Source organism: Mustela putorius, unplaced genomic scaffold, assembly GCF_011764305.1.
Source record: "Mustela putorius furo isolate JIRA1106 unplaced genomic scaffold, ASM1176430v1.1 tig00000421_pilon_pilon_pilon, whole genome shotgun sequence".
Classification (NCBI taxonomy): domain Eukaryota; kingdom Metazoa; phylum Chordata; class Mammalia; order Carnivora; family Mustelidae; genus Mustela; species Mustela putorius.
The window spans coordinates 7,850,739-7,871,224 of record NW_025421375.1 but is presented as its reverse complement, the minus strand read 5'-3'; the positions used below and the strand labels follow the sequence as shown (position 1 = coordinate 7,871,224).

Sequence of the window (20,486 nt, the reverse complement as noted above, 5' to 3'; positions counted from 1 at the left end):
AAAGTGTTGATGGGAATGTAGACAGTTGAAACTCTCATACTGTGTTAGTGGGAATGTACATTGGTATGACCATTTTGGAAAATTGCCAGTAAAGTTAAACTTAGACATACCTAATGATCCGGTTGTTCTACTCCTGGGAGTGTGTGTATGTATGTGTGAGTACATGTACAAGACACACAAGAATATTCATAGCAGAACTACTCAAAATAGCCTAAAGTGTCTATTAGTAGGAGAATGGATAAGTATGTCGCAGAATGTTCCTACTGTGGAAAATGTCTTTCTTCTATACATTAGTGAAAATGAACTAACTACTGTTATATTCAACAACGTGAAAAAAACCTCACAAACTTAATAGTAACTTAAGAAGCGAGACACAGAAGAATGCGTATTCTGTGGTTCAGTGAATATAAAGTTCAAAAAAAAGAATCGTGCTACCCTTTGGGCACATCCAGGTTGAAGGAGCATAGACCTGGTAGGGAACACTGGGGCAGGTTCTGAGAAGCTCACAGTGTTCTGTTTTGAATCAGGTAGTGGTTACTCTGGTTTGTTGATTTAATGCAAGTTCTTTAAGCTATATACTTAGGATTTTGTTACACTTTTCTGTATGCGTGTACACCAAACTTTAGTAAGTGTACAAAAAGTTCATCATTGATAGCAGAGTGCTTAGACAGCTCATGGTTGCCTAATTGCCTAATAAACATTTGTTGGTTTTACTTGATTTTTACATTCTGAGTACTTTATGAAATTTTTTATTTGAAATATTATGGTGCTCTCTGGTCTTAAGCACACATATCTTCTGCATAGCAACCTTCCTCCTACCTGGTCAACATCCAAGCCTTTCTTTGCTGTGGCCAGAATTACAGAAGATATTGCTTATTTGGTCTCAGTACAAATATCCTTGCCATGATTTTTAATAAATGCCTTCAAAGAATGTCACAACATGTAAATTTAGAGGGTCAGACTTCAAGCTAAACTATTATGGGTCTTGTGAGACCAGTTATGAGTAATAGTTTGATGAAAGGTATTAAAAGCCAGGACTGACACATTAAAAGAGCTAAAAAAAAAAAAATCTTACAGCAAGGAGGTTGTATCCCAAACCTATTAAATGGAGAAGCATGTGTGCCCAGTGACCTTGGGATTGACTAGACCTGCATTTGAGAGTTGACGGGAATGGTTTACAGATGAATGAAATAAGAAGCATGTGTAGTGGGGATACTGTTACATTTGATAGGAGGAATGAAAACAAGAGCTTTAAATTTCATTTAAAACTTTGGTACTTAAAAAAAAAAAACCAAAATACCCAAGCCCTAAGAATCGAATTTGTCTCTCTGTTAGCAGAACTCATAAATGTTAAGGAGCTAGGTACTTTTTTCCGCTTGTTCCTTTGTGTCTCGGTCTTCTTTAGTTCCTCACTTTGTTGTTCATGCCCTCTTCCCATTCTCCCCTCTTCCTCTCCTTCTTCTGCTCTCCCTTCTCTTTCCCTACCCCTCCGCCTCCCTAGCTGGTAGGTGGCCTTCCAGATTGTGGACGATGTCTTGGCTCCTGCTGTAGCCTGAGGGCGTCCTTTCCCAGGGTCTATCATTTGTTTTTTTTTTTTTCCTCTTGGAAGGAAAAGTTTCAACTTTTGGTCTCCCTTTGGGAATGCTTTTTTTAAAAAAAAAAAAAAAACAGGGGTGGAGAGGCTTTGGAGTTGGGAAATCTTCAGTGAAAAGGAGTGGCCAGCAGGAGCTCATTCACCATTCTGCTGGACACTTATGAATGGCAAGGGGAGCTAGGATGAATGGCTGTCCCACCTGAGACCCCTGGTAAAATGGGTTGGGTCATTCATCACAGCTACTCTGTGCCAGAGGCATTTCCTTTATTATTTTTATTGAAGAATGTTGTTTCTAGTTAGTCACAGTAATTCTGTTCCACTGCTTTAAAAAAGTATGAAAGATAATTTTTATTTTGCATGGTACGTTTTATCTGGCAGAAACATTTCATTATTTATTGTACTATGGAGCAGTGTTATAGACAGTTTCATGGAGATTGTCCTATAAGAACGAGGATAAGGATAATACTAATTCCGTGTCGATACAAATAGAGACACAACATTTATTTTTATTTATTTTTGTTTTCTTCCTTATTCTTATGCTGTACTGCAGAGTTACTGTTTCCCTCCAGAAGCACATACTGGGCATGAGCTTCCCTGAATATTTGAAATAAGAGGAAATAAATGTCACACGTGACCTCAAAATTTAATATCAGAAAAACAGAGTTGCCTTAAAGTATTTAAAAAAAAAAAAAGAAAGAAAGCATTAGGAGGCAATAATTGTATCTTCTAAGGAGTAATTACTTTAGTATTGTGGTCCAGAATGGTTATATCAATTTTTAGGAGAGGAAAAGCTTGTTTTAAAATGCACCATTGCTTTGTTTCACGTAATGTTAAAGCTTTAATGTTCAATTTATCTATTCCTAAGTATAATACAGAGTTATTTCAATTTTTTAAATTACTGTTTCCTTTTGTGGCTTTTTTAAAGCTGAAAGAGATGACTTAGCAGGTCTTACTTGAAGTGTGAATTAACAAAGGGTTTCTGTATGGAATGTGTTCCTCTATTTCATTGATACTTTAAAAAACATTGACAGGGGTGCCCCGGTGGCTCAGTGGGTTAAGCCGCTGCTTTTGGCTCAGGTCTTGATCCTAGGGTCCTGCGATTGAGCCCCATGTTGGGTTCTCTGCTCAGCAGGGAGTCTGCTTCTCCCTCTCCCTCTGCCCTTTACCCCTGAGAGTGTGTTCTCACACTCTCTCTCAAATAAATAAATAATCTTTAAAAAAATTACAGTTTAGTGGTGATGGTAGGACGGCCTTTCTAAAAATTTTTTTGTATCAAAATTTGATTCTGGGTTCTAAAAATAACTGTGTTTTATATTTTTATATTTGGTTTTATGAAGAAACCTCCCACAGCATGATTTCAGGGTATTAAAAAACTGTGACAGAATTAAATTGTAAGTTTTTTGCTTTTGGTATTAAATGGCATCTTCCTTCAGTTCCTATATGCATTTCTTCTACTTCATTTTTTTCCCCTTAATCTCTTCTTTTAGATTGTGTTTACCTATAACAAGCTGCATTGGATAAAAGGATTGAGAATATAGATGGCTATTTTTTCAGCAATTAATGAGTCCTAGCTGGTCTTAATTGTTTATGACATCATGAACAATAAAGTTCATTCAGTGAGGACTTAATACTGATTTAAAGAACAGAAAGCACAGAGTTGTCGTTTTCATACATTCCATGAGAAGACATTTTCCAACTTTTTCTTTTTGCTCTGAGCATCCACGTTTAAAATTCTTTGGCAGTTTAAGCCTTTCTTTTATGGTAGAGTTACCGTAATTGTGGTATTGAACCAAAAGTCTTGATGGAGATTTGGATTTGAGGTACAATTAAATTATTCCTTCCTCTGTCATCTTGGAAGTTTTGAAGTCACTTCACATGTATTGTCTCCCATCTACACACACACACACACACACCCCACTCCACCCCATCCCACCCCACCCCACCGCGTCTCTGGCTTGTTGGGACAGTGTTGTGTGTGGCTGTGGGCCAGCATTCTCTGGTAACGTAGTCATTTCCAAATCTGCATTCGATTCTCCTGCCCTGTGTCTGTGAGATGTTATCCCCTTTCTCAGAATAGTCTCTATTCGTTATGGTTGGTGGACTCCTGCTCAGTGCAGACTAGTTCAACTCAAGGCTTTTCAAGGAAACCATCTGTATTTCCTCCCAGGTAGTCAGTCATCCCTTCTTTCTGTATGCCCAACCCTTGCATGTTTTTATTGTGCTCTTTACATTAATCTCCAGTCTTTTGCTTGTGTTAGTCTCATTGATACATTTTCTATTTTACTAGGAGTTTTGTTGCACGAGAGAAATTGCAATTCAAAGCATTTAGGATGGGACTTGATGGTACAAAGGACACTCAGAATAAGTACTTTATGATTGATAGATTGATAGGATTTGTGAGCCAAATATGTGCCGGTAGCCCACCTTATTCCATTTGAGACTTAAGGATATTTTGTGAGTTTATTTTGTGAGTTTAACCACGTGTATCATGAGAGGTACGTGTGTATATGAAATACATACATCTATGTGTATTTCAGATAGTGAAGTAAGCCAATGTGGCACAGTATATGCTCCCATCAAGGCATCATTTGTATGACTGAAAGTGATAAGACATATTACCAAAGTTTTTACCTGGAGTAAATTTAGGTTTACAGAAAAGTTGCAGAGATAATACACAGAGTTCCTATGTACCTCTCACTGTTTACTTCGTTGTTAAAGTCTTATATTACCATGGTATTTTTGTAAAAATTAAGAAACTAATATTGACACATCGTTATCAACAAAACTGCAGACTTTATTCCGATTTCCTTAGTTTTTCCCACTAATATCCTTTCTGTGTTTCAGATCAAATCTATGTACCACATTGCATTTAGAAAATATTAACTTTAAAAGGTTGTAATTTCAATAATCTAAATTTCTTCTGGTTAATAAGTATTTCTTACAGTTTTTCTTCTTTGGTTTTTTAAAAAAATGCCATTTTTTCCTTTATCTTTTTCATGAAAAAAAGATTGAACTTATTCTTAACTAACTGGATGGTTAGTTAATTTAGAAAGTATTACAGGGTCAACAAAATCAAAATAGCCCCTTACCCTTTTACATTCAAAGTAGTAATGCATCTTAACCTTTATTGAGAATTGTTAGCTTCCTTTAGTCTGTGATTTTAGTGTATTTTTCTTTTTTAAAATATATTTTTCTTTTTTTTGAATCCTGTCCTATTTTTATGTTCTATAAAATCTTACAACTTTCTCCATAATTATATTTCAGTTTTCATCTGGTTTATATCTAGTATTTTCTTTGTTGCTGTTGTGATTGGATCTTTTTTTTTTTTCTTGTTGTATTTTAAAAACTTTCATTGTGAGATAATTTTATGAAGATTTGCAGCAATAGAAAAAGGAGCATTGACCAGGTATTCTGTAGACTGTCCCTCCATTTGGGGTTTCTCTCTCTCTCTCTCTCTCTCTCTCTCTTTTTTTTTTAAAGATTTTATTTATTTATTTGACAGACAGAGACCACAAGTAGGCAGAGACACAGGCAGAGAGAGAGAGAGAAAGAGAGAGAGAGAGAGAGAGAGAGAGGAGGCAGGCTCCCTGCCAAGCAGAGAGCGATTTGGGGCTTGATCCCAGGGCTCTGAGTCCATGACCTGAGCCCAAGGCAGAGGCTTTAACCCACTGAGTCACCCAGGCGCCCCTGGGGTTTGTCTTATGATTAGGTTGTGGTGTGGTATGTCTGTTAGGAAGAAAACCACCGCCCTGATGAAGGCTTCTCAGTGCATCATACCAGGGAGTGCCCCATGTCAGCAACTGGGTGTTAACCTGGTTCACTTGGTTAAGATGGTTAAGATTCTCTACTATCAAGTTCCTGTTTTTCCTCTATGATATTGTTGGAGAGATACTTTGAGATTGCATATTTGGTTTCTGCTTAAACTTCAGACCTTTTTGCCTATAGCACGTAGCACTTACCACTGTGGAGGGTTTTTTGTTTGTTTGTTTTTTAAGATTTTATTTATTTATTTGTCAGAGAGAGAGAGAGAGAGAACGCGCAAGCCAGGCAGAGTGGCAGGCAGAGGTGGAGAGAGAAGCAGGCTCCCTGCTAAGCAAGGAGCTTGATGGGGGACTAGATCCCAAGATGCTGGGATCATGACCTGTGCCGAAGGCAGCGGCTTAACCCGCTGAGCCACCCAGGCATCCTGCTACTGTGGAGTTCTAATGGTGATTTTCTGTTTCCCTTATTCTCATTTATCTGTTTATTTATTTAAAAAAAAGTTATTTATTGTAGAGAGAACGAGTGAGCGCGAGTGGGAGAGAGAGAATCTCAAGCGAATCCCTGCTGAGTGCAGAGCCGGACTCTGGGCTGGATCTCATGCCCCTGAAATCTGAGTGGAAACCGAGAATGGGACGCTTAACCGACTGAGCCACGCAGGCGCCCTTCCCTTATTCTCATTTTTTAATTGGAATTCTTCCATAGACAAAAGTTGTTCATTTTCCCTGTTTACTCATATAGTTACTTACTTATATCAGTGTGCTACATGGGTGTTCTTTTGGCTTCTGTGCCTTTTGACATGTATCCATCTTTTTTTCTCCCTTGCTTCTTTATTTTGTGACTCCATGAGATTGTCCAGGTGCATCTCATATGTTCTCTGCTTCAGCCCTGGATTCAACCAATTTTCCAAAGAGCCTTTGTTTCTTTTATTGGGGAATAGCATTTAGAAACCAAGCTCTGGGTGCTTCCTGTGATCCTTGCTACTGGGGCTCACAGCTTCTAGTCCCTTGTGGTGGATAGAGCTATGATGTAAGTATGTGAGACTCTTTTTGGTTGCTGTTTTTATAGCCCTCTAGAGTAGGCAGGAACTATTGGCCTATTTTTTTTTTTTAATCCCGCAAGAGAATTTTTCTCCCATTCTCTGTCACTAAGGAAATTTGTCTGAAATTGCAATGGCATTATAATACTGAATGAGCCTTACATATGCAGCAGACAATGGGCTCTTTAAGGTCTAAAAAGATATCTGTAGTTGCACATGAACAGTAAATAAATGTTTATTAACAAGTTGAATCAGACTAGTATAAAAAACAGAAATGCTGTGTAAGTATCGTTGTTTCTTCCAGCTAATTAATAAGGTAGAACACATGGCCTTAAAGTGGATAGTAATTTCCAGCATATTACTGGAAACTTAGTAGGTACTTAAAATACGTGGGTCGAATTTATTACAACACATTTTCAATTATCTCATGATATTGTAAAAATAATATACTTTCCTTGGGAAAGATTTTACCTTTTGCCTGCCTGTCAAACCTGCTACAGAGATTTTTGAAACAGAGTTCAGGTGAAATCTGTTACCAATTCAAGATTCCCACATAATCTTTCTACATTATTGCAACTACTTGGTGCCCTGTTGGGAGGAACACGTTGTTTTTTGGTTCAAGTGTACCTGGAAATGATTCCACACACTCTGTAGGCAATAGAGTATTATAATAGATTTTGACAAAAAAGAAATAGATGTTTCTGCTCAGCCTAGCAAATAAACTTTTATAGTACTATGTGCCTTTTGGCATGACAATTATTTAATAAAATAACATTCCAGAGTCGGAGAAAGTGAGGAATAACAGAGGAGACCTGACAGGTAATGAAAGTTTTGGAGGTAAGCCAAGGAATGAGAACAGTAAGACTGTTGAACCTCTCTGATTAACTGTAATTTAAAGTATTGGGTGTGTATACATACAGATTTTTAAGCTTCTCTCTCTCTCTCTTTTTTTTTTTTTTTGGTCAGGCTACCTGTCAGATTGGACTAAGGATGATTTAAAAAAAAAATTGCTATGTCTTTTGTGCTAGTTGTGATTAGAAGAGCTATTTATGTTAACATTGGTTTCTAAGCTTTTGTGATGCAATTACTTTCTACTTCATGTGGACCACAGGTGGAGTTGGTGAAGCCTTGGAGGAATAAGGAGATGATATTTGAGGCAGACTAGCATTTCACAGCAGTGAGGATGTGGGAGTGGATCTGGGTTTTTGGCATATATCTTTTGAATTGCAATCTCTTACTGGCTTTGCCCTTTCCCCCTGCCCTTTGGTGCAGAATGTTCATCAGCTCATTTGTGTTCAGACATACTCCCAACCACAAAATCTTCCTTTTGGGAGTTCTGTGCATGAGTTTTGGGGTGGGGACTGGGGAGCAAGCCCCTTGCAGTAGCATGGAACTTTTATGTGTGAGAACATTTTTTGCACATGTATTTTTTGGGAGTGGATAGTCTGAGGTTTCATCAGGGTTTCTAAAATTGTTTCAAAACCACAGCAGTCCCCATGTTCACTGAGACACAGTGTAAGTAGGGCCATCAAACTGAATTCTTTGTCAATGCCCTTATGACTCAGCACCAGATACAGGGACTAGTTCCCTAGAAAGGCAACCCTGCCATCTCTCTAGAGACTTCCCTCTCCTGGGGTTGGGAAGGGAAGTGGGCAGCCACAGGACCATCTTGTCCACTACTGTGCTCCAGCAATTCTTGTTTTCCCTCCAGGAGCTCCTATACAGGGAAGCTCGTGTCTGTAGCCCTTGTATATTGCATACTAGTCAGTCTATAAGGATTTATAGGGTTTGTAAGTCACACTATGCGGAACATAAAAGAACATAAAGGAGCCCTTTATGTTCCAACAAAGACACCTAAGAATATAGTAACTTCCATAACAAAGATGTTTTTCTCTTTTATGCAAGTCCTGATAGATGTCCAGGTTGGGGCAATCTTTGTTTCCTCCAAGATCCTGGTTCCTTCCAAGTCTTTTTGTCCCCATCTGGACATGTTGTCATTTACAAGACTGCAGCTCTGCGGCCACTGGGTCTAGGTTGGGGGGCAGGGTGATCGTGGGACAAAAGGAGAAGCGTATCTGATGTTTAAAGTCTAAGACTTCCAAAGTCATGTATCACTTCTCACACTCTTGGTAGGAACTCTTCATACAACTACTCTCCTGCAGAGGAAGCGGGGGAATACCGTGTAGTGTGGAAGCAGGAACAGATTTTTGGTGGAGAGCTCTGAGTCTCTGCCACATTCTGTATGGTTTTCTCCAACTGGTTTGCACATTTGCTGAAGTCAGGGCCTTACTTGTTGTCTTATGTGTAGTATCTTATTATGGTGTCTTTTGTATGGTAGATGTTAGATCATCTGTGTTTGCTGAATTGTCTTCTACAGTGGAGTGTGTATGTATGTATTTAAGTAAAGTTATTTTACAGCTGGTGATACAAAAATGCAAGTGCCATAAACAGCAAGAGTTCAAGCCAAAAGGCAGGTTCTGCACACTACATGCTTAAATAGGGGATGGATTTGGTCATGTATTCTGCTCTGTGGCAGTGAAGTTAGAAACCTTTTTGGTGATGGTCACAGCTATTTTAGTAGCCTCAGTTACCAACTTAAAGGAACAAAGTTTCTTGAAAACAAATCAGTTGCATTAAAAAACCAAAAATAACAAACGAACGTTACTGGATGATGATGTTACATGTTATGCTATTGAAACAGCATTATTACTGTTAAACTTTGCAGGTGTGTGGGATAAAAGCACTTGTACACATACATGCTGTTTTTACATGGATAGTCTGAGGCAGTGGTTCTGAAACTCAGTGAGTATCAGAATCAGAACAAGCTGGGGAGCTTGTTATAACATGATTCAAACTCCTCCCCCTCCAAAGTTTCTGATTCATTTGTTTGGGGGTGGGGGGGGGAGGCCTGAGAATTTGCATTTCCAGCAAGTTTCCAGGTGGGGTTGGTGCTGCTAGTCTTGAGGTCACAGTTTGAGAACTATAGGATTAAGGTAAGGGGAGCATAACAACCTATCAAAATGGGGAAGTACCTGTTATTACCAATTCATGCTGTATGCTGTTGCCACGTAAAACTTCTAAGAAAAATCTGTTACGGAATGAAAACATGTATTTTTTTTTTTTAAAAAGATTATATTTATTTATTTGACAGAGAGAAAGGCAGCAAGAGCGGGAACACAAGCAGGGGGAGTGGGAGGGGAGAAGTAGGCGTCCTGTGGAGCAGGGAGCCTGACATTGGGGCTCAATCCCAGGACTCTGGGATCATGACCTGAGTGGAAGGCAGACACTTAACGACTGAGCCACCCAGGCGCCCTGAAAAGTTGTATGTTCATGGAAGTTCAGATCGCCACCAGAAAGCGAGACATCTATTATTCCTCGGTCCTTAAAATTATACCATTGCAGTCTTTCTTGGAGGTAGATCAAGAATGAATGTTTTAGAAGTATTTATTGAAGGAATACTTTGAACGCTTGCTCTTGAAGTGCTAGGGTAAGAAAGGAGGTATGTGTTTCATCCTTGGTTCAGACTTGTAAGGTTTTTTTCCTCCAGCGAGTTCAGCTATTGGCCTTTCTCAGCCAGGGAAAGAAGATGGGTGTCTCCTGCTTCACAGTTCTGAGGTGGTAGTGGAATTCTGAGGCTGCCCTCAGCAACACTGAGAAAAGTACCATGATTGATTATGCATGTCTATTGTCCCTACTTTTGCCATCCTTTGCCCCCAACCTGCCTCTTTTAACCTTTGCCTCTCCTTTAAGGATGTGTGAGTATATACACCTAAGCATTCTGGGTATCATTATGTCTATAAATGATATGTTTAATGATGTTTTATAGCTTAACCCCTTTTCTACTTCTGGTAATAGTTTGGGGCAAAGAATAGAGAGGTAGTGTTTTGTAAGACATCCAGCATAGAACTCACTATATTATACTCTCTGGTAGATTAATTTTTTCCTATTTGAAAATAAATATGGCAGTATTTTATTACTATTTTAATTTTTTCTATGGCTATATTCTTTGCAGTACTGGGTATGGTCAGTTTCATTTGGTCTTACCTATTTTTTCTTGAAGCTTTTTTTTTTTATTATAAAAGTAGCACGTTTAATTTTTATAAATTATTCACCCCAGAAATCGAAACATCCCTCTATACATATGTACACATAAACACCCATAGCCTTTCCTTTATCAACTTCTTGTGGCGACCAGAATTAACATTGCGATTTGTTTCTTCCACATCTTTCTCATATGGTCATATGGTCTCATATGGTCATACAGACACATTTAAAAAAATTAAAAAATGAATATTTTACAAAACTAGATTAATACCATTTACATGATTCTCAAACTTGAATTTTTTAGTTAAACGTGTCTTGGACATATTTCAAGATTGGTAGATGCAGAGAATGCTGATTCCTAATTTTTTATAAGTATAGTTGACATACAGTGTCACATTAGTTCCAGGTGTATGACATAGTTCTTCAGCTTCTCTCTACTTTATGCTGTGCTGACCACAAGTATAGCTACCTTCTGTCACAATACAGCCCTATTAGAGTATCAATGACTGGTATTGCCTATGCTCTGCCTTTTATCCCCATGACTTACTCATTTCATGAGTGGAGGCCTATATTTCCCACTCCCCTTCACCCATTTTACCTAAACCCCACTCCTATCACCTCTGGCAACCACGTTTTTCTCTATATTTATATGTCTGCTTCTGCTTTTTTGTTTATTTTTTTGAGATTCCACATATGAGTGGAATCATTTGGTATTTATCTTTCTCAATCTGACAGTACTCTTTAGGTCCATCCATGTTGTCACAAATGGCAGGATCTCATCCCTTTTTTTAGGGTTGTGCAATATTCCATTGTATGAATGTATGTGCGCGCGCACGCACACACACGCACACACACACACATACCCCCCACATCTTCATTATCCATTCCTCTGTTGATGGACACTTACATTGTTTCCCTCGTTATCTCAGCTGTTGTAAATAATGCTGCAATAAACGAAGGTTCATATATTTGTTTGAATTAGTGTTTTCATTTTCTTTGGGTAAATACCCAGCAGTGAAATTATTAGATCATATGATATTTCTATTTTTAATGTTTTGGAGGAATTTCCATATTGTTTTCCACCGTGGCGGCCCCAGTTTACATTCCCACCAGTTCCCCCATTCTGACAGGTGTAAGATTATCATTGTGGTTTTGATTTGCATTTCCCTGGTGGTTAGTGACGTTGAACATCTTTTTATGTGTCTTTTGGCCATCTGTGTGTTTTCTTTGGAGAAATATCTGTTCAGGTTCTCTGCCATATTTTCTCCTCCTTCCCCTCCTCCTACCCACGTCCCTTTCCTTCCCTTCTTCCTCCTCCTTTCTTGTGCCGAGTTTTATATATTTTGGATGTTGATTTCTTGTTGGATATATCATCTGCACATATCTTCTCCCATTCAGTAGGTCGCCTTTTTGTTTTGTTGATGGTTCCTTTGCTGTGCAAAAGCTTTTTATTTTGATGTAGTTCCAATAGTTCATTTTTGCTTTTGTTTCCCTTTCTTGAGGAGACATAGCTAGAAGAATGTTGCTGCAGCTGATGCCAGAGAAATTATTGCTTGTGCTTTCTTCTAAGGTTTTTGTGGTTTTGAGTCTTACAGTTAGGTCTTTAATCCGTTTTGAGTTTGTTTTGGTCCAGTTTCATTCTTAGTCATGTAGCTGTCCAGTTTACCCACCATTTATTGAAGAGACTGTCTTCCCCATTTCAGTCTTGCCTGCTTTCTTACATATGAATTAACCCTATAAGTATGGGTCTATTTCTGAGCTTTCTGTTTTGTTCCATTGACCTATATTTCCATTTTTGTGCCAATGCCATACTGTTTTGATTATTGTAGCTTTGTGGTATATCATGAAATCTGTGATTGTGAGACTTCCAATTTTTTTCTTTTTTCTTTCTTTTTTTTTGTCCCATGATTGCTTTGGCTATTCAGGGTCTTTTGTCGTTTCATACAAAGTTTATTATTTGTTCTAGTTCTGTGAAAAATGTTGGTATTTTGATAGGGATTGCATTGACTATAGATTGCTTTGGGTAGTGTGGACATTTTAACAGTATTCTTCCAATCCACAAGTATGGAGTATCTTCGCATTTGTTTATGGCATCTTCAGTTCTTTCCTCAGTGTTTTATAGTTCTCAGAGTACAGGTCTTTCACTTCTGGGTTAAGTTTATGCCTAGGTGTTTCATTCTCTTTGGTGCAATTGTAAATAGAATTATTTTTTTAATTTCACCCCTGCTACTTTGTCATTAGTGTATAAAGATGCTACGGGTTTCTGGGTATTAATTTTGCATCCTGCAACTTTGTACATTCTTGTAGTTTTTTGGTGGTGTCTTTAGGATTTTCTGTGTATAGTGTCATGTCATCTGCAAATAGTGACAGTTTAAGAACTATACTGATATGGGTGCCTCTTATTTCTTTTTCTTGTCTGATAGCTGTGGCCAGAACTTCTAGTACTATGTTGAATAAAGGTGGCAGGAATGAAAACCTTATCTTTTTGCTAATTTTAGAGGGAAAGCTGTCAAGTTTTGGCCATTATGTGTGAGTTTAGCTGTGAGATTTTTATATATGGTCTTTTAATGTTTAGGAATGTTCCCTCTAAACCTACTTCATTGAGTTTTTATCATGCACAGTTGTGTTGAATTTTGTCACATGCTTTGTCTGCATCTGTTGAGATGATCCTAAGATTTTTATTTGTTTTGTTGATGTGGTCACTTTGATTGATTTACAAATATTGAACCATCCTTGTGTCTCTGGAATAAATCCCACTTGATTGTGGTAAATGATCTTTTAAATGTATTGTTGAATGTGGTTTGCTCTCATTTTGTGGAAGATTTTAACATCTCCATTTATCAGGGATATTGGCCTGCAGTTTTTTTTCTTTTGTGGTGACTTTCTCTGTTTTTGGTATCAGGTGCTGCTGGCCTTGTGGAATATATCTGGAAGCTTTCCTTCTTCTAGTTTTTTTTTTTTTTTTTTTTTAAATAGTTAGAGGAGAAAGTTTGGTGTAATTTATCTGTATCTGTCCAGTCCTGAACTTTTAGTTTTTGGTAGTTTTTTTAATCACTGATTCAATTTTGTTACTAGTCTGTTCTGATTTTCTGTTTCTTCCAGATTCAATTTTGGAAGATTGTGTGTTTCTAGGACACTTTCTCAGAATTTGTTATTTCTAATGGCAAAATAATATTCTATGGAGAGAATCAACTGATTTATTCAGCCATTCTACTATTGATGACAGTCACACTTCCGGTGTTTTCTAAACAGTAATGGAAAAATATCCCTAAGTATATTGTCTTTGAATATTGGTGCTTAACGTTCAGTTGAATGAATATTAAGAGTGATGGAAGGATGTATGACTTTTAAAATTTAATAGCATTTTACCATATGTCTTTCTAGAAGATTGTATAGACCTAAATAAATCCCTCCCCCCACCAAGGGCAGTGTATGAGAATGCCCATTTCCGTATAGTGCTTCCAATTTTGAATATTAACAATCACCAGCTTTTGTGAAATTCATCTTTACTTTCATTTCTGTGCTTTCCAGTGAGGTAGACTACCATTTCTTTTTTTCTTTCTTTCTTTCTTTTTTTTTTTTTTTAAAGATTTTATTTATTTATTTGACAGAGAGAGATCACAAGTAGGCAGAGAGGCAGGCAGAGAGAGAGGAAGGGAAGCAGGCTCCCCTCTGAGCAGGGAGCCTGACGCGGGACTCGATCCCAGGACCCTGAGATCATGACCCTAGCTGAAGGCAGTGGCTTAACCCACTGAGCCACCCAGGTGCCCTGTAGACTACCATTTCATTTGTTTTTCATTTTTTTGTGTTTCTTCTATTTCTTGCTCATTTTTTTTCTCTTGGGTTCTTTTGCATACTCAGTTTTTGGAGTTCTTTAAAGGTATTAATCCTTTGTCAGATGTGTTTTTGCAATTATTTTCTTGGAGTTACTCCTTTGATAGTGGTCTCTTTGTTTTTTGCCATATAGAAGTATTAAATGTTTATATAATAAAATCTGTCAGTTCTTTCCTTCATGGGTTTGCATAGGAATTTTGAGTATATACATTTTCACATTTGATCCTTATATTTACCTGAGATATGGGGAGTATTGTTGATAACCCCAGTCTTCGAAGAAGCCAACTGGCCTGCCCAGGTTTGTAAGGGGTTCATATCAGATTCAAATTAAGTTGTTTTAAAAATTCTGTATCCTGGCCATTGTACTGTGCTCTAATGGGTATGGTTCTTTTTACAACAAAAGTTACTTAATCACTTGGCAGAATATAAAGCAAAAATCTGTGGTATTAATGAAACATAATTGTAATCTGTTTTCAAAGATGTCGGTGGATATAAGATACCAGCTATTTTGCTAGTGAAAGATGCACTGATGTGTACATAACAGAAGTGATTTGGGCTGTGCTATAATTATAGCCTTTCCGTGGTGAGCTGTTTTTAACATGATATCACACACAGTAGTTCAATTGTTTATGCTTAAAACAACCAAAAACCTCAAGTGTAGATATTAATAAATAGTTGTCTCCAGAGAAAAAGCAAGGTAGAAGAGAAACAACCCTCCAACAAGTTTTTTTTTTTTTTTTAAAGATTTTATTTATTTATTTGTCGGAGAGCAAGCAGGGACAAGCAGGAGGAGTGACAGACAGAGGGAGAAGCAGGCTCCGCCCTGAGCTGGGAGCCCAGTGTGGGACTTGATCCCAGGACTCTGTGATCATGACCTCCGCTGAAGGCAGATTCTCAAATGATTGAGCCACCCAGACATCCCCACCAATGGTGTTTTAATGACTCAGACTAGGTCTCGCTGGAGAGTGATAACCACTTTTTTCCAGAGATAAAGAATTCACACTTCTTTCCACTATATTCACCTGAAATTTAAGCAGAGTAAATATACCTTTCTGTCCATATTTTATTGGATATACTGCCTGTAGGGAACATGCTAAAAAATTGATCACCATCTTAGATAGGCTTTAGTGATTGTGCTACCAGATGTTGGGGGGACCCAATCTGGACTCTGAATGGAGAGTTTGACAGATCGAAGCAGACCTGATCCTGATGTTCATTTAGATCTTCGCAAAATAAATAAATAAATAAATAAATAAATTTTATATAAAATTTATACAAAACAGTTTATATAAAAATACAAACTGTTGTGGACACTGTGTATACTAGGGAAAATAGGGAGCTTAATACAATAGTTACCTCTCCCGTATGGAAAGAGCAGGGCCCTGATTCTTACAATTCCCATTGGTTTATTTTGGGTTGTAATTCCTTGTCATGTCTTCATCACGATTCTCTAAATACAAAATCTCCCGACTTTTGAAATGAAATGGTTTGAAATGAAATCATGTAACATGTTCTTTTGGTTGCTGAGTCCCTCGAGGCTATAGAGGTGACAGGTGTATGAATTAGTGATGCCGTAAGTTAAAAAGGATTTGAGTACAGTAAAATTGGGATCCTTAGCTTTTTTTTTTTTTTTTTTTTTAAAAGCTCAGTCTGTGGGGTCTGTATATTTTATACTTATTTAGTGACCAGCCAACTATAGTTTGCCATCTGTGTTTAAAAAGATTTTTTTTTTTTTTTTTTTTTTTTTTTTTTTTTTTTTTTAAAGAAAATTTAATACTTCTTGTTTTACTTAGTTCTTTCTCATTCAAGAGGCCAGTCTCTGTAAAGTTGAATTGCATGGAGTCTGACTTTATAAAGCAGTAGTTTGTGTTTATCTGTTCAGTCCTTTCTTACAGCCTGAATCTTTAACCATCTTTTGTCTTCTTCATTCTTTACCTCCAGATTTACTTTCAGTTCCTCACTAAAGCCCTGACTGGGGTTTTGTTGACTAGAATTTCTTCTCTTTAGGTCTCTAGATCATGGGATGATAGTGTTGGCTCTGGGGTAGTGTCCTCCCCTATCTCTTTCTACCATCTGTAAACACTTTCATTCTGCCTTTAGTGGATGGGCCTCCTGAGGATACACGAAGCAGAGTGTTTGTGAAAGGAAACTGATAAGACTGAAGACATTTTCCTTTATAAAGGAGGCGGGGTGGAATGTGGGGAAAGGTAAGGGAATAGATCTGTTGTCATTATTACTCATGCATTTCAAGCATTCTGTGGGTCTTGCCTTTTCTTGGGGTTTTGTGAGACCAATACTAATGGACTTTATGACAGGGAAGTTGAAAATATTTTCAATTTAAAGCAGTCTTAAAAGCATGGTACTGTGAATCTGGTCAGTAGGAGATCCTAAAATAATTTATTGTGATACACTGTAACAGAACCTCCCTTTTTGTGATTAAGTGCAGGGAATGTAAATTTGAATATCTTAATGTTACTAATTAATTTCCAGCTTTAGTATGCCTGCTTCTCTCCCTATAATAGCTGCTTTCTTTCTTTTATTCTTTTTTTAATGTGTTATATTTTAACGCTTATTGGGCACACTTCATTTGGATTGATGATATGTTGTTACTATAAAATGTATTTTTACTTTTATTTTATTATGATTTTAACATTTAAAATATTGAGCCTGTTGACATATTTGTTGTTTTGCTTGAGGTGTGTGTGTGTGTTTCCATTTTTGGAATAGGTTGCATAGTATTCTGTGATTGGTTAATGTTCTTCTAATACTGCCACTCTGCCTTTGCAGAAGACAATGAACTTGCTATATAGTTAGTGAGCAAAACCTTGCATGCATGGGCAGGAGGAAATTGGGTAATCCTGAGAAATCATATGCTAGCTTTGAACATGAGATTAATTTTGGTTTTGATTACTGTGTTGTATCAGAGGTTGGGGGGTGGGGGAAGAAGAAACATGTAAGGGTCTGGTTTTTAAGGCAAGCTTTAGGAAGATTATGTGAGATTTGATCTTCATATAAAGATCTTTTTATAGTGACACCATTCTCATTTAAAAAAAAAAATAATAGAACTTTTGAGCATGGGCCCTGGTCACTTGGAGCAGGCAATTTTAGGCTTAAGAAGTATTACCTCAGATCATCAGTTTTCACCAGAGGCTGATGTTCTTTTGGTACCTTGTAGAGGTGAGAGAGGGGGGTTGCTGAAGATGCTGAACCAACAGATTATATAAATGTGTGGACTGTATAAAGGCACTCAGATTAGAGTTTAGCATGGGTGGAAAACTTGACCTGAACTCAGCTTGTCCCCTTCCCCCTTTAAAGATCAGTTACCTGTTAGAGGTATGTTTTAAGAAATAGGGCTCTTTGTCAAAAGTAGATATTGCCCTTAAAATCAACTATTCACTTTAGCAGTGAGCTAGGGCCTACCCTGCTGAAGATTTTAGGGATGCCTTGCACTCTTGCTCCTGCCAATTGAATAGTAACTATTGATTTGCAACAAAGAAAATTAATGTTACGTGTTTATGAAGGACTCATTTTTAAGTGATATTCCCCTTCTCTTTTAAATAGCAAGTGATTAACTGCTACTTTAATTTTCAATTAATCAAATTAGGTTTCTACTGGTAATTTTTGATTACATGCAGTTCTAACAGCTTCCAGATACACTTCTCTTTCCCATATGCTTACCATATGCTGAGTAAACCAATGTAGAATAAATTAGTGTAAAAGTAAGAACACTTAGTTCTTTTGTAGAGTTCATCTTGAATGATGGAAGACAGCTCAGAATCATTTTAGCTATGAGGCACCTTTTGAAAAGTGATATGGCAAAATAGCCCATTTATGTGTGCCAAGGTCTGTTTTCATAAATGTAAATTTGAAAGTTCATTAAAATTTTGGCATGTGATTTGGAATGCATAATAACTGGAAGCGATTCAAAGCCAGAAATCTGTATCCTTATACCAACAACATGTTTCACTGAAGACTGGCTTTGTATGGTTGTTTAATATTTAAAAGTTAAAAAAAATAGTATTTACTCGATGGTTATGGCTCTGGAAACTATGTTCAGGACGGAGAGGCTGCAGAGGCAAGGGAGAGCCAGCAGTCTTCACCGTTGGCCCCAGAAGGCTCATCGGCATCCTCCTCCTTGTGTAAGTAAGCAAGGCAGGTGACTTTGGACTAGTGAATACTGTCCCTCATATTTCAGAGATGGCAAAACAGAAATGTGTGTTTTCCCCACTTCCTTTGGGAATTTGAAGATGGGGACCAGGAAGGGACATTCCAGCTCACGTAAAAAAGAGCTGAGAAATGACCAAGCTGAGGTCAGGCATAGGTAGCATCTTTTTTTTTTTTTTAAATGTTCTTTTAATTTTTTAAACGATTTTATTTATTTATTTGACAGACAGAGATCACGAGCAGGCAGAGAGGCAGGCAGAGAGAGAGGGAGAAGCAGGCCCCCCAACCGAGCAGAGAGCCCAATGTGGGACTCGATCCCAGGACCCTGGGATCATGACCTGAAATGAAGGCAGAGGCTTAACCCACTGACCCACCCAGGTGCCCTGGCAGGTGTAGGTAGCATCTTAACGCTAGTAGCTAATGTGAGCCCTTAGTGCTTGGAGATAGTCTAATGTTACATGTCAGACCTAGTGGTGACCTGTAATATAAGCCTCCCAAGGTGAGGATGTAGAAGCAAAGGAGAAGAGAAGAAAATCGATCGACCTACCGTTTGTGCAAATCAGCCCATTGATAGTACCATTCTCTGTAGGAAGAGAAGTTCATTTCACCACAGGCCTTTCAGGCGTCTTCTAGTGAGCCAAGGGAAGCAGGGCTCCAGCCAGGTGAGAACCAATGAGGAATTACTACATCTGAAAGGTTGTATTTTAAAGCTCACAGGCTAACCTTTTCAAAATCTTATCCCCTGCTCGTTGCTGCTTTTGCAGTTATATATGTGTATTTTGTACAAATGTCATTTTTATTCTGTTCTTTCTCTCCCCAACTTTGTTTTTAAAGTTTCTTGTTCCCTGACCTCTCAGGCGCTCTGGTTTCTACCTTCCAATTTTGTCATAGTAGGAGAAGAATGGTTTATGAAGGGACTAAGATGATCACCAGGATGAAAAGTTGCACTGCTTGGATTTGTGATTATGTCCTTAGCACATGTTCTGTCACTCAGGATGCCATTTATGGATATTGTTTTATAATTAACCGAGCTTCCTGCAGAAAGTAAGTTTAAAATCACTGTCGTCTTGGTTTATTTCCTCTCTTAGCCTTTGATCCATTTGACTTTGACACATGCTTCTTACCAACTTCTGTAGATTCTCACTCTGACAGGATACTTGGATTCTTACCCCTCCCCGCCAGCCCTGTTTCAATGTATCAGTCACCAGATCAGATGTTCTTGTATCTGTTTTGTTGACTCAGTTTTTGGATCCTCCTTTTCTTTCACCCAAACCTGGAAGTTTTTCCTACTTCCAGGCTCCCTTCCCTCAAACCATTTTTTTTTTTTTTAAACATTTTGGCCAGTTACCATTTTGAAAATATGGGTCTCCCTCAAGTTTTTCTGCCTCTTAAAAGTATTTGGTGGCTGTTTCTTGCCTCTAGAATTCAGCTCCTGATGGTACTCTGTAAGGAACTCGCAGGTTGGCACTTGCTGCTTTTTCTAGCCTCAGGGTGGGTCGCAAATAGGCATACTTCAAGTTCACTTGTACTTTCTTATCAAGCTGTATTGTCCCTCTAACCTGTATTATTTACTTAGGCTTTTCCGTTTGCTTACAATAGGTGCCTTTCATTTTCTTTTCAAGTACTTACCTACTTTTCCTTAAAGGTAATCTCTTTTGTGTCTGATTTTTACTGAATCTCCTAAGCCTTAATGAAGGCCTGCCTGTAGTGTGGTTATCTAATGGTTGTTGGTAAATTTGCCTTCATGGTTAGATGCTTAGCTGTCTAAGATCCAGGAGACTGTGCCTTACTCAACTTTGTTATCTGGCACATAGCAGAAGGCCTGGCACGCAGTTGGTGTTCCATAAATATTTATTGTATGGAATTTAGTTTATTTTCCATTGCATTTTATAGAGAATGAGTGAATCTTAAAGTAAATGAAGTATCTAAAAATGGTATCTTTGAAGATTGTGGTTTATCATGATTTATGGAAGTAGAAAGGGAGATATCACAATTCCTTGGCACTCAAATCAGTGGATACCATGAACCATAATTGGTGAGTTATCCAAAGCA

At 37.9% G+C, this 20,486-nt stretch overlaps 1 protein-coding gene across 2 annotated transcripts in view; it reads left to right on the top strand.

The window, feature by feature from the left end:
- Positions 1–20,486, top strand: part of MLLT3 (MLLT3 super elongation complex subunit) — a 280,958-nt gene that overhangs the window by 88,114 nt on the left and 172,358 nt on the right. The window lies entirely within an intron of this gene.